General features: G+C 44.1%; 1 long non-coding RNA gene across 2 annotated transcripts in view; it reads left to right on the plus strand.

The window, feature by feature from the left end:
- Positions 1-9,915: 9,915 nt before the first annotated feature.
- LOC118165021 overlaps positions 9,916-15,364 on the plus strand; it is a 29,848-nt gene continuing 24,399 nt past the window's right edge. For both annotated transcript variants that reach the window (XR_004749812.1, XR_004749814.1), the window contains exon 1: positions 9,916-10,006. This is a non-coding gene — a long non-coding RNA (uncharacterized LOC118165021). The remainder of the gene's footprint in view (positions 10,007-15,364) is intronic.

Raw genomic sequence — 15,364 nt, forward strand, 5'->3', positions numbered from 1 at the left:
CAGTAGGACCCTCTATGCCCTTCGAGATGCTTCTTGCATCTGAGGGAAATGTTGCTGGTTGTTACAACTATACTGTCTCCTAGTGTGGGACTAAGTGCCTGAAATAACCAAATATTGAAGGATACTCTGATGGTGGAAATCTGTTTTCATACCAAGAGGGAGTGTGTGTCAACATTAAGTACCCTCAGTAATGAACGACTTCCTTCAGTCTTGCACATGTTTTGTCCTTGTGCCCACCAGATGCCATTTCCCCGTGTGGTGTAGATGCCACAGGACACCGGCCCTCCTTAGGCTTAAGCCCAGCATCCCAGAAAATATCTGTGTTCAGGAAGGAAACCAGTGGGAAGTTCTTGTAAGGACAGACTCACTGTGGCTGAAAGTGAGAAAATGAGAACTTTGAAATGATATACAGAAGTTTTTTTTGTTTTGTGTTGTTTTTAATGTCTAGAGCTTTTTTATTTATTTATTTATTTATTTAAGAGGTAGGGAAGGCCATCACAAATATAATTTGCCAAAAAGAAAAAAACACCTACATTTTTCTCCTCTACTATCAAATTCTTTGAAATTTCCACGGGGAAAAATTAGCAATATAAACTGTGAGGGAGAAAATGAGAAAATGGAAAAAGGAAAAAAAACACAACACAGGTAGGTATTTGATGAGAAGACAAATGCCTTGGTAACAGTATGCCTGGGAAACACACTGCGCTGTGGAGCTTCCTTACTGGTGTCCCAGTCAGTCACAAACACGGGCAGTACGTGCAGGTTCATTTAGTCAGCTGCATCATAATTTGAAATTGGCTTAGGAGAAAGAGCCTAAGCACTGTGGGAAACCCTCAAAGCAGCTCTTGTAGTTGAAGTGAAGAAGGCTTCAATAATTAGAAGATCATTTGACGTTTGTAAGCAAGGCTTTGTGACATAGGGTGTGAAAATTCATTAAATTTTTCAGTGATTAAATAGTCCTTTTTGTGTCTCAGAAGTGGCGTTTCTTTCCCATCATATCACCATCATGAATACACGGAATAAAAAAATATTTTCTGGACGAACATCACACACGTTTTAGCCAATTTGTTCCTTTCTAAGAGATTTTGAGGGACTCACAGTGAGCTTGATTCTCCTGCTTTTACTCATCTGTGTGCAAACATGGTGTTACTGCATACAACTGAGCAGCACTGCGTAAACCTCACCACGTATCTACTAACTGCATTTGCCCTCCCCTTCGTGTGTCTGTATGATCCTGTATTTGGCTTGTCTGTGGCACTGGGGAAATGAGGTTTTCCATTTTGTCCAAAGAGAAGAGTAAATATATTTGTTTAATTTTCATGCGAAAGTAAAATATTCATCAAAACATTTCCTTTTGGATCCGTTTGTACAATCCATTCCTCAGAGAAATTAGACAAAATTACAAAAGGGAAGAGAACAATGTTACGTTTGGCTTGTCCTGGAAATATGCAGGCTGATTTTTCTCAAAATGAGGAGGTAATTGAAGCTGACACATTTCGCTTCCAATGAAATGGTGTTTCCTGATTCTGTGCTGGAAGTCCCTAAGCAGTACTAATTGGGAGGCTGAGCTTGCAGACACACAAGGGCAGGATACAGGCTTCACCGGGTGAAATCATTGACCTGTGTTTTGCTAGGAATCAGACTTGATCAGTGATATGTCCTGGTTTTGAAGTCTATTAAAAAGATGTCTTTTCCTTGATCCAGTGGTAATTTCTTTACTAAGAATTGAGGTCTGGCCAATTACTTTCAGCGTTAACGCAGAAACAAATGCTTTATAGTCGCTTTCTACTGTCCATCCATGTTGGCAATCACCTGTCTCAGGGAGGCATACTTCTTGAAATGAGATATAAGCCACTCTGGCACCCTAGAAGAGAGCTGAAGACATCAACAATATGATAGCTGCGACAGTCGTGTGCATGTCTGGGAAGAGAAGGGTCAGGGGTGATCGCACACTGCCATGCTGGGCACTCGTTTGCTCTGATCTTCAGGATCTGGCCAAGGGTTACAGCTGCTAAGCAGGCAGTTTGCATCCTGCGCTGTTCGGATGAAGATTTCCATTGAAAACTGCAGTGGAAAAGATGATCTTTTTCAAGGTCTTACTTAAAACAAGCTTGTGTTTGCAAGGTGGTGAAGAAAATGTTTTCAAGTGCTGTGCCTTTGCAGTGACTTGCCATGTGGGGAGCACAATGTGGAGGCTGCGGCTGCGCCTGGGGCTGTGCAAAGAAGGTAGCTCAGCACCGAGCTGATGCACAGGCCTTAAAAAGGAGGAGATCTGTGCTTCTTCAGCTATTCTTGCAATAATTCCTATGTGGAGGAGAAAAGCGTTCGGCCTGTTTCTGAAAGGTGACTTGGTTTAGACTGGCAGGCAGCTAAGCACCATGCAGCCATTCACTCACTCCCCCCCCAGAGGGGTGGGGGAAAGAAATGGGGGGGAGGAGGAAATAAAACTCGTGGGCCGAGATGAGGAAAGTTTAATAAGAAAAAAAGTGGAATATCTCTTTGGCCAGTTTGGGTCTTCTGCCTTGGTTCTGTCCCCTCCCAGCTTCTTGTGCACCCCCAGCCTCCTTGCTGACAGGGCAGCAGAAGCTGAAAAGTCCTTGGCTCAGTGTAAGCACTGCTGTGCAGCAACTAAAACAGCAGTGTGTAATCCACATTATTCTCATCCTAAACCAAACCACACCACCATACCAGCTACAGTGAAGAAAATTGACTTTATCCAAGACGATGACTAAGCTGCCAGCTCTGTGAAGATGCGGCTCTGTGAAGATGCAGAGAACTCAACACTCACTGAAAGCAGGTAGTCTGGGAAGACACCTGTAATCTCTTCAGGAGGTCAGCAATAAGTGATGTGCCTACAGGTAGTCTGAGATAAAGCAGGACCCTGCAGCCTTGTTGCGACTTTCTTCTTGTCTCCTCACCTGCCACTATGGAAATTGCCTTCCCAAAGACATCTTGGTGCTTGTTAAGGCTGCTCCAACAATTATCTGCTTGAACTTCTGGATCAGACTGAGTACGTGCTCTGGTGACTGGTCCTTTGGGCAGTTCAGAAAAGAGCAGCTCTCTAGGGCTCTCCCTTGGTTGACTGCAACCCCAATACTGTGGCAGGGTTGCTCAGCCAGGGATACTCTGTGAGCAGAAACGTGGGGTAGGCAATTCCAACAATCCACGTTTCCATTTTATTGGGAAATTTGGCGTTCACACTTCTCCTGGCATCTAGTACCATTTTTTTTTTTCTTTTCATGATTTAACTTGAGGCTAGATTCTCAGTGCAATCCAGCTGAAGGGAAACAGCTGCTGGCTGAAGTTCTCTGGAAAGCACTCCCTTGAGCTCAAACCTGACCGTTCTTGGCATAAGCTTCTGCAGACAACAGGTGACTCATTTTGCTTTGGAAAGCACAGTCCTATCCTCTGCTGTCTCCTCGAATGCTACAGGCAGTTCAGAGAGCAATTCCAGCTTCGCCTTCCCTTCTGCTAATTGAGGAGGAGCTCTGTGCTTACCCTCTGCAACAGAGCCAAGCCACACCGGAATACGCATTTGATCTAGATTATCCCTTTACCCTTCGGTTTAAAGTAGCACACAAACAGAGCAAATGGACAAGGCTCGCCTCCCCACCGAGAGATTTAGCATGCAAGCCACAGCCACTTTAAAGGAACACTGATGGCTACTGTAAATGAACTGGCAAAAAGAGTCCAATGCCTCCACTGAGTAAGGCTCCCCTTGAATTATGAGTGAAATGACGGGTGAGATGCTCAACAGACTTGCAGTCCAGACCCACCTGAAACACTAAGGAATTAGAGAAGGAAGAGCTTGGTATTTTTGTATTTTATTTTATTTCATTTCATTTCATTTTTCCTTTGTATCCCAGATTGCCTTGCCTCCCAGCTAGCAATGTCCCACACTGGAGGCAAACAGGACAAGGTTTTATTTATCCTGATTTATAACAGCATTTTCCAAAGTGGCTTACTGAAATCATAAACAAAATGTTCACACAGCAAAGGAGGGGATGCCAATATATTAAAATCAGTGGACCAAATTGTGCACTATCCTGTGAGTACTTTTGGCCAGGGGATAGAAGTGACCTGTATTTGGCTGAACATGGATTGATTCTCTCCTCTCCTGCTGCTCATGCCAGCACCGATGTGCAGTGCCTTTGACGTCAGTCCTCAGGACGGGCACGAGTGCAAGGACAACAGGCAAGTAAAGTTTGTCTGATCACTGCCTTGGGCAAGGGGAGCTGTGCTTGTGAGGAGCACGGAGGGGCTCCACACCCTGCAGAGGACTGTCGCAAGAAGTGCTGGGTCTCTGTGTGGATCCCTTGGCTCCCATCACAGCGCTGTCCTGAAGGCAGGGAGGAGAGAGCAGGGAAACTTAGCACAGGACAGCCTTGAATAAAAGCCACCATTGCAGATGAGCTGAGCTTACCCCCCAAAAGTTCCTCTTTTCTGTTATATCTTTCAGTTGGAACAGACAGATGGACTATTTACATTGGCTTTCTGTCTTGGCTGTGCGTATTATCAGGGGTGGGGAAAATGTTGGTAAACTAGTAGGCATCCAAGAACTGGAGGAAAATAGTTTGGGTTCTCAAAGTCTTTTTAATCTCTTCTGAAAATATTTCCTCTAGGAACACTTTCCAGTTTAGAAGAGGCACCCAAAAAAAACCACCAAAAAAACAAAAAACAGTGCAGAGGTGACATGCCTTGCTGCTACTGTGAGACTGTTCTTAAACCTGGCTGAGGTACGGGTGTCCCTAATCCCCACCTATACGGGCAGTAAGTCTTGTTGGGACCTGCTGCTACAGTCACTGAGCACCACCTTGCACTGGCCATTCCTGCTCACTGATGTCACGCAGCATGAAGTTTAAATGAAGCTGCCACAAGTAAGGGTAATGTGTATCAAACTGCTGTTGCTGAGAAAAGCCAAAGGGCAGCCTTGTCTGGGTCCCCTGGCATGGAGATGCTGTTCAAGGTCCTAGCCCATGGAACAGGCTCTGGCTGCTTGCGTGGCAGGCTTTGCAGGCAGCTCGTACTTAGGCTAAATGTGTTTGTATGGACAGCTGTGTTTTTCCACAACCACCAGGCAGCACTTCCCTCCAAACCCAGAAATAGAAGCAACAGCTCCTCATTCCCATCTTCTGTCTAAAGCCTGGGCACAGAAACCAGTGGGAGTGGCTGTGACGGTGGGACCGTCTGCCTGCCCCTGCCAGCAGTCACCCATATGGTGACCATGAGTGGTCAGGAGGGGTGAGGGCACCTGGTTCTCCTCGGTGGGGATGTGATGTGTGGGGTCTGGGATGTGGCACAGGGCTCGAGTACCGGCTGATGGTTTGGCAAGGCTGCAGCCTCAAGGGAGTGAGAGGCCTTGGGGTATGGTGGTGTTACATGCGCCAGGTGATGTTACATAGGGACTGTCTGTAGGGAAAGGAACTTCTTTCTGCAGGTAGCTTGAAGGACGTATTACTGGTCCAAGAGGGGCTAGAAAGGTTTTGGCTTCTAGCACTGGCTTCATGCTTTGTTTCTTGAGTACAAAATCAGGTTTGGGTTCAAGGTGCTGGCGAGGTGATGCAGCTCCGTCCTGGGTGGACAGCAGGTTGTGAGCTTACATGGGTCTGGGGTGCTGAGCATCTTCATGCCTGTATTGGGTCCCAGCTGCAGCGAGGCTGTGCTACACGCGGCGTTTGCTGGTCCCTCTCTGCTGGAACCCCTCAACCCAGAACAACAGCAAAGCACAAATTACAGCCTGTGCTGTTATGACCACAAAAGCAGGCACAAGGCTTATGCCCTACCAGCTAGGTCACCTCCGTCAGTGCTAGGAGGAAAGCAAATAAGCCAGTTAATCACCTGGCTGTGATTAACGAGGCCTGCTTCTGAGAATGAGGTTCCTCTCCCATTTCTGTTGTGGCGTTGCTCACTAATGCATGCACAAGCACCCTGTAAGTGCGCACAAGCAGAGAGTTTATTTCTCCATGGGGTTTCTGTGCAGCAGCACACAAGTCCCAGAATGACTCAGTATCTCTCAAGACATGGCTCTTACGGTGGCCACTCGGCCTTGTGATCTGTGTAAACCTCGTCTTGCACAAGCTGGTGAAAGGGTTGTATTTCTCCTGTTTCGCCAGGGCTTATGCTGAGCTGTGCTGAGATTTTTCAGGGCCCATCAGAGCCCCTGCAGCCCGTTGAAAGGTGAGTAGTCCTTTAGTGCTGGGCTGCAGTTTTGGGATGTGTTTCCCACCTCAGCAGGAACAGGAGGTGAGGTCGAAGGACCAGCCACGAAGTCCATGTTGGGTATAAAACCTCCTACTCAATGCACAGGTGAAACATTCTCTTCATTTCTATTTGTCCAACCCTGTGCGTTTCCAAAGACTAAGATGAGGAGCTCAAAGCACCTCTTGGGGAAGACAAATGCAACTGAAGGTTGTGAAATGCTGCTCGAACAGTTCACTGGTTTGGGTGCTCAGCTGCACGGCTCCTCAGCTGTCTGTCTCTGTGGCACTCCCCCAGGCAGCAAAGATACAGCACTGAGCCTACTGATTCACTAGGCAAGTCCTCAGTAGTTCTGGTTCCTTTTAGGGTTCCTTTCCCCTACGCTCTTTAGCTTGAGGTAATTAAAAAGACGCCGGGTTCTGCTTTGTCACAGTCCTTGGAAACTTGTTGTAGGGACCATAGGGGTTTCATCAGTGTCTTTCTAGCAGGGGTCTTGCTAACGACTGGCCTCCAAGGGATGGTGACAATGCAGATAAATAACAACACTTGAATGGAAAATTCCACAGAGGAACTGCAATGGTTTCCGAAATCCCTTTCGAAGCGAGGAAACAACTGTACCTCAGCAGAGAGCCTGCAGTGAGGGGATCCATCGCGTGTAAAGGAATAGAGAGCAAAGGGAACATCTGTGAGTGCTTAATTCGAGTGCTGAGGGTCCAGAAAAATTGGTGAGCAAGACTGTATTTCATGTGATCTGGAAACATACCAAAGAGAAATGGAACTACAAGGGAAGCAGAAGATGTGCTGTGTGTGGCTACTTACCCTTTGCAGCACCTGAGTTTCCTGGGTAACTCAACTCATCCTGAAATGTCACCATCGGGAATGAGATACACTCGCATGTGACTTGTGGCTTATGCTGTTGCCAAATGTTGTGCGGATGCTGCAGACGAGGAGCAAAGCCTGCTCTCCATGCAGAGCAATATTTAAGAGCATTTGTTTTTGAAAACATGATTAGCAATCCACAAGAGCTTTTTTCTTTTTTTTCTCTTTTTTTTTTTTTTTTTTTTTTTAAAAATTTTGTGTCCATCTGGGGATTGCCACCTCCATCCTTGCTCTTTCATTATGAGGAAATAATAGATTTCATATGGTGAGGGAATGGGATTACCTCATAGGCCTCTGACACATGTGGCAGATTGTACCTTTTCCCTCTGTGACTGAGTCATTTTAGAGTAAATTTGGCTGCTTTCTGATGAAATGAGCAGGGAATGTTTTTGAAGAAGTCTGAAAATGGGCTCAAAAAAAAAAAAAAAAAAAAAAAAAAAGAGTAGTTCAGCTGTTTGCATCACTGCCTGTTCCCGTTACACAAATGCTCTAGCAGATTCAGCTGGCTGCTCCCAGCCACTCTCACTGACCTGTCCTTTATATCACACCAGAGCCAGTGCTGCGTTGTGCAGGGGGAAGCAATCATTAAAATAATTGCCACTGTGTTATGTTTTCTTCTCTCCTGTCCATTAAGCACAGGGCTGTACACAAGTGGGACAGGTAATTGCAGCGAGATCCTCGTGGCTATGTTTTCAAGCCCTTGGTTCCTGCTGAAGCCCATGGGTGTGGTTAAAGTGCTCCAAACGCCTCCAGTCCATCACATCTTCACTGCTGTGTGTGTTGAGGGTTTAGAACCAGCTCTACAGGCTTGCATGAGAGCTCTGGAAGATGTAAATTTAGGTGCCTGGAGCTCAATTTGTCTTTATTTTCTAGATGAGCTTTGAATGTGGAATGCTCCGAAAAGCCTTTGCCAAAAAGATGTCCAGTGTATGGATTCACAGCCCATCTCCCTGGTCTCCACTGGCAGATCGGGCATAATATCTACCGAATGAAAGGAAGGAAAAAGACTTTCTTATAAAATTCTTGCACACTGTAAGGCAAGGACTTTAGAATGGCAGAGACTGATACTTCTGAACATGGGACAGACTGGCTGCTGCAATCTGTTTTGCTTTTGCTGGTCGATCTTGAGCAGGTCACTTTCATGTAACCGGGCCTCCCTTTTCATTTCCTCCTCTTGTAAAAGAGAGGGATGCTGAGTACAGAGAGCGCTGAGGCACTCAGATGTCATGGGAGTCAAAGCCTTAAGAATGTTTCTCGGGGAGGATAAGGATAGCGGATTTGGCAATACTCAAATATGTGCACTTTCTAAATTTGGGTATTTTGTTTAGATAAAAAATGTAAAAATTCAAGGAATAAAACCCTTCTAGTGTTTCAAAACAAAATTTTTGGATTCTTTAGTTGGAAATGTCTTGTTTTGCTATGCCCTTCATTGTGACTGAGATATTAAACATTTTAAATTAGCTGGAATGAAGCTTTTAATTTCCATAGAAATCAGACGCTTTGGTCTGAAATTCATTTAAGCTTCATTTAAACTTCTTTAGCAGCTCCTAAAGTGCAGTTAGATTTTTTCTAGTTAGTGCCGAAGTGCCATTTTCTCATGTCTTTCATAAACTGTGAAATCGGTTGTTGCTACAGCTTTACAGACTCACTAGAAATATGCACACACCGTACAAAACATTATTAAACGTACTGGAGAAACTGGCCACCTTGACCTGGTCAACCCTACATAAAGCACACATAAACTCAGACACTTTACCCTTTGGACACCTTGTAAGATTGATCTGTGCAATCTACGGTTTAAGAAGTGAGGTAAATCCAAGACTGTGTCTGCAATTGCCTCTCACTTAAAATATGATGCTTTCTTGTGAGTGACAAATGGCCAGGAGGCTCTCGCCACCTCTGTTTGCAGAGCTGGGTTTGTCTTTCACGTCTCTCCCCAGGACTGCACTCCGGACACAGTTATTTTTGATAAGCCCTGAAGTTCCCAGGCTGCTTTCTGTTCTGCAGAGTGATGCTATCATGATTTATGGAGAAAAAAAATTAAAAAATACATCAGCTCCTAGAGTTTGCTTTGCTTGGCATGCAGAAAAAAGATTCCAAACACATTTTTTAACAGAGAAAGGTTAGGTGGGAGGCTCTGTGCTGTGCTCCTTGAGTGGAAAACTTTGCAGCTAAATTGAGAATAATATTTGTCCATCAAAACTGACCTTTATGCTGATAAATCCTTTGTCATCTTGGGCTCTTTTAGACTGTATGTAACTTTTAGACTGTATGTAACTTCTGTGGGCTTACAGTTGTCCTTTACCACTTGGAAAAGAGAGAAAAGTACTAAAGACCTTGTCAGCTAGAGACACCTTAGTTTCTCTTTGAAGTTAAAAGGATTTGTGCTTTGGCCCGACTTGCAGCATCACCTGTGCCACTGCAGCGTCTCCACGTTGCCCTTCATCCGCACGGTCCCATTTGGGCATGCTGCGTCCACCTGCTTGCTGTTTCCTGATGGCACTCGGGGCAAATTTCTCCTCATTGCCATCTCTGCCATGGTTTGCTTGGCCTGTCCCTCACTTTGGGCAGAATTGGGTCATTTAGCTGCAGGTTCAGGGGGAGGGGTTTGCGGGAATAAGTAAATTTGTGATGTTCTGAAAGGGAAGATGCTTTGTGTGGTTTTGAGGAATTGACATTTTGAAAATAATGTAGTTAATAAATAACAGAAACAGATGTAAAATAGTGGAAGGAATTCTAGAGAAAACTAATCCTAAGATTTGCTGAGGCAGATCTTTTGTAGTAGACGGTATCTTTACCCCATCTGGGCTCTTGGTAATCTCACGGTTCTGCCCATGCAGTGACAAAGATGCGTGGTCCTAACTGTTCTGCAACACAATCCCCACACAGACCATGGCGTGTATCCCTCCTGCTGTAAGGCTGTAACAAGGTAGGCTGTGAGTAGGTTTGTTTGTTTGTTTATTTATTTATTTATTTATTCTTTTTAAAATTCATAGCCATGATTTTAATGGTGATTACCATTTCAATGCCATCAGAAATGGGAATTAACCAAATTCATTGAAATCAAAACTTTCAATGGAATGGTTTAGAAAGCAGTTCTGGGAAAACTAAGCACGTGTCTCCCAATAACGAAGAGTAATGGTTTTAAATTAAAAGAGGGTAGGTTTAGGTTAGACATCAGGAAGAAATTCTTTACTCACAGGGTGGTGAGAACAGGTTGCCCAGAGAAGCTGTGGATGCCCCATCCCTGGAGGTGTTTAAAACCAGGGTGGATGGGGCTTTGGGCAACCTGGTCTAGTGGGAGGTGTCCTTGCCCACGGAAAGGGGGTTGGAATTAGATGATCTTTAAAGTCTCTTCCAATAAAAAACATTCTGTGATTCTGTTCTCTGATTCTAACTACCAGCCAAAGGCACCCAGCCTCAGAGACCTGAGCTCTGAAGCAGCAAGTCACAGCGATGACTATGAGACTGGGATTTACCCTTTGGCCAGAAGTTTCATAATGCTGGACTTTTTCTTTTAGTGGCTATTCATAATGGAAGTGAAAACAAATTTCAAGAAGGCATAAAGCTTCTAGAAAACGGAATTATCATAAAAGTCTGTAAAGTATTGGATGGAGACTGTGATATCTGTGATATTGCGAGGAGATTTCAGAGTGGACCGTCCCCTGAAAAGTGCCCAGGGGATTGCCTTTGAGCGGTCCAGACAAAGCCAGCTAGCAATTAAATGTGGGTGAGGAGGGTCCAGTTCTCTGGCTTTGATTTAGCAGTAAAACAATACCCTCCTTCACCAATAGTGTTCAACCCTGGCTTGTGTGCTTGACCACAGCCTTAAGCAAAAGCATTCATAGCTGAGTCAAGAACAATGTGCTGCTGGTTCATAGCAGAGGCCTGGTAGGGGAGGAAATCCTCACCTGCCCCCTCAAACAGTGTTGGTTTGGTTCATGGAGCGGTTTTGGTGCATGCAAACAAGAGTCCACTGGGAGGAAACTCTGAGGAAGCTCTGCTCTGTACTTCCTAGTATCAATTTCCTTGGTCTCTGTCATCCAACCTTTTGAAAGAAATTCACAGATGTTAACTGAAATTGTTTGCAACTCATGGCAAATCAGTATGGTGCAATCACGTGGGCTGAGCTGTAGAATCATAGAATCATAGAAGTAGAAAGTGCTTCTGATTCCATCCAACAGAAGTGTCTGGGGAATCCCAAGGAGCAGAAGGCATTCCTGCCCCAACCCAGAGTAATGCTGTGGGATTCAAGTGGCCAGTTTCCTTTAGGTTCATTTGTGTTTATGGACATCCATAAGAGTATCTGTGCTTGGGGTTGTACAACAACGTATGTTAGCCTCCATAAACATCATTGAAATAATTGTGGGTGAAAACTCATAATCAATTTGTCCATTTTTAGAAGCTTCTGAACAACCTTTTCATCTTTATTTTCCTAGCACGTCTCCCTGTTATGAAACCTCCTTGAGAACCTCTGACTTCTGGGCCAGAAACAGAAAGAAATATAAGAACAACTCCTATTTGAATCATATCTCAACAGACAGCTTGTTTCTATAAGGTTAATCTCACCTGAGTTGTTCCAGGTGTTTGTTGTTGTTGTTTTTATTATTATTATTATTCATAAAGGGATGTTAATCAAACTGTCTCAGCTTTTTAGTTTAGAAGCTGACTTCTTCCAGCCCTCTCTAATGTAGGGTTCACAGATCGAGGGCTAGATTCTTCTGCCTTATATATCCGACCAGCTCTTGTACACATCAGTGTAAATAGGGAGTGATTCACGTTAAGCCAGTGTAGTTTCAGTGGCATGATAGTGGTTTAAAAGAAGATTGGGCTGACATGCGTAGCTATTTGGGGATTCATCTAATGTGTAGAAGCAACTTTGGTTTCTTAAGACTAGCAACGTGCTTCTCCTTTTCTAAAAAGATCTTTGGCCTTTTAGAGTTAATTTGCTCCGCCCTTTTCAGCATGTTTATTTTAGCTATTGATCAAAATATTTGCACTGTCCTTGTAAATGTTCCAACAGGGCCATTTTTTTCCCCAGTGCATTTATTCCTCACTGGCTTCTTTGGAATGGTCTCAGGACTGAACTTGTTTCATTGTTTATTCCCAGTTATTTCTGGGATCACACATACAATCCCTGCAGAGCCTTTCTTAATTTTTCTCATAGGTAAAATTATTTTCCTGCTCACTGTTACACAATGTGTTGTTACTTGCTTCACTTTTATTGAACTGGCTTGGCTGGCGTTCACGTATTTTGTACAATTGCTGCCCTGCTATGACAGCTTGCACACTTCAACAAAACAAATGGCTTGCAAAGCATTCTGTAAAATGTACCGGTGTTCAGTACCACGCTGTTAAACTTCCCTGACAATTGTTGAGCTTCACTTTTTTCTCCGCCCTTCCTCCCGCTTTGGATCGCAGAAAGCAGAGCCAGGTGCTGTCGAAACTCTAGGCCCAATTGGTAGAGGTTTTATGCTGTGACATAACTTGGGGTTAGCTGCTGCATGGCTCCTCAGGCAAAGGGATGTCTGTGCACAAAGCACAAGGTGTGTCTCCTAAGAGACCAACAAGTCCTCGCCAACCACTATGAATTTGTGATATTTATGTTGTTGGAAAACCAAACAGACAATTAACCAATGCAGAAAATAAATAAAAAGAACTGAAAATCTATGCTGTAAAGTAAGAGTAAAACAGAGCTGTGAAGGAAGAAATGGGATGAGGGAACGTCCAGATATTTTGCAGCAAATTCTAATAATTTTGTTTTAAGCAGAAAAGAAGGCTACCAAAGCTGGGCCTTTGAGCATGTTAAGGGAAATAAGTTATTTATTGAAGTTAATGTTGATGTTAATGGGACTTTACAGCAAGAAGATTACAGCAGCATCTGCCAAAAGCTGAAATGACAGACATGAGTAATAAAACAATAGCCAGAGAGCAGCTGTAGGAAGAAGTGGGTGAAATGCAACGAGAGGGTTGTAATGCTTATTTTTTATAGCTGTTCTCCAAAAGCGATGTCTCACCTTCAAAGACCTGTATCTTTGAAGACAAGTCACTTTTGCTAATAAATCCTTGAAACGTTGCTGTACAATTGACATAAGAGGTGAATCCCTGTCGTCATGTCCACGTGTGTGCTCAGTAGGCCAGCTCCAGGGAGGTGGCATCCCACTCTGCAGCAGAGGGCAGTGACCCGAACTGCAGGCTGGCAGTGTGTAACGCTGTGTGGGTCAGTGCCCATGGGCACTGGTTGTCCTCCAGAGACAGTAAAATCTTTCATGAGAACTGCATCCAGGAAGAGCCGAGCGAATGCGCAACAGTTACGGGTAATGGTAGGGGAGAAATAGCGTGGCTCTTCCTCTTTCACTTGTGGGCAGAGGGTGGAGTTGTTCGCGATACATTCTTGATGTTATTTTGAACCCTGAGAAAGCTGGGTTTGTCTTCTCTTCCTCTTTTATTTATTTGCTTATTTTTGGTTGCCACACAGGAACCCTAGGGCAGGCAGGCTTCTTGCAGCCCAACCCTAGGAGCTGTTGAGAGAAAATTATGTAAATCCTGAGGACGTTGTATGTGGGGCAGAAGCTGTTCAACAATGATCTTCCTCTGGTACGACAAGGATTCATTACATGTAACTGCCTGGGGTCCAAGAAGGGCAAAACAACAGGTGGGAGCGCTTCAAAAAGCAGCTGGAATGTGGCAGCCGATGTCACCCGAGCCTCATTTGCTCCAATAATGAGTCGCACAGTGACACAAAACCAACACGGCATTTACAGTTATGGCATGATAAACGTTGTCCTGTGTTTCACAGCATATCACGTATTTTTTATTCTTGTACACAGAGATTAAAATAATTTGATACAAGACCTCTGTTTTGCTCATCCCAGTAATGGGCAGGAAGTGTTCAGAGTTCGGACAAGTGCTTGAGTGGACCGTCTGCTTAATAAAGCCCTGAAACTGCTGCCATTCGCTCAGCTGCCCGGTGTGATGAAATGACTGGGTCTAAGTATGGGCACCGCATGGCAGAACAAGGATCCGTGAGCACTGAGGGAAGTGTGGCATTTTTTATTTTCTTTAAGCTGAGAAGCAATCTCCCCTTGGGCAGCTGGCAAGCATAGGAAACTGCATGAGGTTTGTGTCCTACAATGGCTATGGGCAGGTGTGTCGCTTGCAGGAGATGGCCTTGATCAAAAAAAAAAAAAAAAACAGAAAGAAAATTATCCAAAAGTATGGTTGGTGTCCGGGAGGCAGGGAGCGATGCCTGGGTAGATGTCTTACAGCATGTCCTCCACAGCTAATGTTTGGTCCTGAGGAAGGATGTGCCATCTGTGCTTGATGAGACTAACTGAGATTTTCTTGGAGCTGTTTCCATGAAGAGTTTGTCGCTAGTACATTATTCTATGAACATACGCCTGGAAAAATAGATGGTTTTAAACTTATCACAGTCTTTGGAATGAGAAAGTGTCATGGAGGAACAAGAAGTGTCTTAAGGATGTTGATTATACCGTTATGACCTTAAATTAATTTAAGTCACTGCCTGGCTGAGTCTTAAACCAGGCGTATATAAGGTACTGTGGTTATGGTGAAAATAAATTCTGGTGAAAGTATGAGGAAGGTGTATTGTTTCACAGGCTGCCTCGAAGTATTAACATTTGCTTTTGCTGCCCCTGTACTTGTAATGGCAAGTGTCTAAAGAAGAATGGTTCAACAGGAATAATAATAAAAGCACAATAAGTATTATCTGTAATGCTGTCTGGTTAGCACTGTAGCAGTTACGTGTAAAAGTAAGGCTTTCGGTTTCCAGCAGTTAAGAAAGCACATTTTCAAAAAAAAAAAAAATTTTTTTTTTAAAATCCATGTCTGGAGCAAAAGATGATTTTTCAGACTAATCCACAAACTCGTCCAGTGCCAATGGGACAATTTGCCCCAGTATTTATTGCATCTAAGCTTTCAGGACAATATGGTTAGAACCACAAATAGAATGGAAGAGAAATAAGTTGTTGGTAAATTCAGAGCTGGGGGAAAAAGTGAGTGAGCACAAAATATCTGTGGTCTGACATAGCAGAGGACACTCTTTGCTCGGGGATATTCAAGTTGAGCATATTGATTTCTGAAGCAATTAACACATGGCTCTTCCATTTACCCTTTCTCCCAATATACGTTCAGGCAACAACAGTCCAAAATCAGGATTGCTCTTGTTTTACTGTGGCAAAGATTTCAGAGAGAGTAGAAATTGTCAGAACAATCTCAGACAGCACAGCTAAATTAATAAACATCCTGTGAAGAATGAATTTCTCTC

This window comes from Oxyura jamaicensis, chromosome 3 (assembly GCF_011077185.1).
Source record: "Oxyura jamaicensis isolate SHBP4307 breed ruddy duck chromosome 3, BPBGC_Ojam_1.0, whole genome shotgun sequence".
Classification (NCBI taxonomy): Eukaryota; Metazoa; Chordata; class Aves; order Anseriformes; family Anatidae; genus Oxyura; species Oxyura jamaicensis.